This window comes from Euprymna scolopes, chromosome 7 (genome assembly GCF_053919585.1).
Source record: "Euprymna scolopes isolate OS-2025 chromosome 7, ASM5391958v1, whole genome shotgun sequence".
NCBI classification, from domain to species: domain Eukaryota; kingdom Metazoa; phylum Mollusca; class Cephalopoda; order Sepiida; family Sepiolidae; genus Euprymna; species Euprymna scolopes.
This window is the reverse complement of record NC_136488.1, coordinates 130,836,670-130,838,932: the sequence shown is the minus strand read 5'-3', so window position 1 is coordinate 130,838,932 and position 2,263 is coordinate 130,836,670. Positions and strand designations below refer to the sequence as shown.

Below are 2,263 nucleotides of genomic sequence, written 5' to 3'. Positions count from 1 at the left end.
GAGCTGGTCCCCTTTTTCCCTTCCCCCTCCCTTGACTCCTCACATTAAAAATTGACTTTGTGCCTAATTTGCTCGGTGGGGGAGCAAATAAATACAACAGGCAGGCAGGGGTACCTGCGCGTGAAATTTTTGTGGCAGGGGTTGCGCAATCGCCAACCACACCTCTCCTGGTTCGACATTGTTAAATACCAGTGGCAAGTGAAGTGTGTGTACAAGACGATTGGAAACAAACGCCGAGATAAGCGGAGAGCACATACAGCGCCTGCAATTCCCAAATGGTCACCCATATGGTACTAACCAGGCTCAACGTTGCTTAACTTCGGTGATCTGACGAGAACCGGTGTGTCAATGCCATTATGCCGTATATAAATAGCACAAGTTATTGCAATTCGGAAGCGTAACTCATTATGCTAAGGGAGGTAATTCTATTTTACTAACAATTGTAAGAAAGATTTTTTCAACTACTTTAATTAATATAACAACGTTTTATAACAAAAGAATTAAAACGCGACGATATTGTAATTTTTCTTAAGCAAAACATTCGAGTTATAAGAAAAAAAAAAAAAACATTTTTTCAACTACTTTTTAGTAAAATAGAGTTACCTCCCTTAAAACAATCGGTTAAGCTTCCAAATTGTGCAAGTTATCTTTATATCCAATAAATTTATTAATAGAGAGACAATTCTTGATTGAGAGCGGTGCGGTTGCTGCTGGTGCAGCACTTGCTTCTTCCGTATAATTATCGCCACCCCCTACACACACACACACACACACACACACACACACACACACACACTTGCGCAGTTCACCCATATAAAGGGGGTAAGTAATGTATCCATTGTTTGTTGTTGGGTGGGAGGAGGCCAACATAATAAATAAAAGCGAGGGAACACAGTGTTGGAATTTCGGGCATTTTTGTTTTCTTTACGTAAATGCAGTAATAAACATTACGAAATGTGACGACCGACTGATCTCATAATAAATAATAGTTTTAAATTTTGCAAACATTACGTTGGGGAAAAAATCTTAAGAATTTGAAAAGGAGAAAAAAAAAAGCATATTTTTGTTGACAAACAAAATTAGTTTAAGTGTTGTTTCTCCATTGTTTGTTCGCACACGGTGATGTCGCTAAGATGGCGATTCTACAGCGGAGTTTCAGGGGAGATAACCCCGCGGACGGCTGCTATGCAGTACATATGAAAGGTTTTCAAATAGAACCCGATCATAAATTCGAGCGCTGGATTTATAAGAGTGGCAACTGAGCAAATACATCTTTATTAAATGCTAGTAGATTCACTCGCCGTTGTCCGGGCATAAAATATTTTGAAAATAAGTAACAAAGACATTTTTAGGTTTAAATACTCCTATTCTTCTAGCATTTTTTCTCCTTCAGACTGACGGTCCGAGGTTTGGGAGGATTAAATAATTTGCTTACAATATGTAAGCAAATTATTTAATCCTCCCAAATGCTTTTTATTGTCATTTTTGGTGCTTGTTAAGATGGAGTCGAGAGATCGATTTTTCAAAAAAATATTTTTAAGCAAAAACAATATTACGTACTTAATTGTAATATCGAAAATAGTAATATATCCAAAAATTATGAAAATTTGCCGAGTAGAAATTCATTTATAGTTTAAAGTAATTTTTACCGGCAATTGGGTAAAATTACATTTTTATTAGATGTTATAAAATAGAATGTGAAGAGTTTATACACAGGAAATATTATTCGGAATGCATATTTTAGATTACATATTAATGGCCTGCAATATTTGTAACCTGTAGCGATAGCTTTTTTTTTTTACTAAAGACACAATACCAGTTGTTCTTCTCGATGAATTTTCGTAATTTTTACTATAATTTGTTACTATAGTCGACATGGCAATTAAATACGTTATATTGTTTTTGCTTAGAATGACATGCTTTTAAAAAATGGACCTGTTGACGCTATCTTAAGACGCACCCCATTTTAGTAACATTAAAAAAAAAAACACTTATTAAATCAAACAAAAAAAAAACAACACAATTTTGAAAAGTAGACAATTATTTTTTCTCTTAGGTTTTATATCTCATTCTTATTAAAAAAAAATTCCTCCGAGTCTGAAAAAAAATCTTGTTTATTTTTTTTTTACAAAAAATTTCCTCCAAGTCTGAAAAAAAATCTTGTTTATTTTTTTTTTTTACAAAAAATTTCCTCCAAGTCTGAAAAAAAAAATCTTGTTTATTTTTTTTTTTTACAAAAAATTTCCTCCAAGTCTGAAAAAAA

At 33.5% G+C, this 2,263-nt stretch overlaps 1 pseudogene; it reads right to left on the bottom strand.

The window, feature by feature from the left end:
* Positions 1 to 250: 250 nt before the first annotated feature.
* Positions 251 to 367, bottom strand: LOC145280394 (5S ribosomal RNA; annotated as a pseudogene).
* Positions 368 to 2,263: the final 1,896 nt, after the last annotated feature.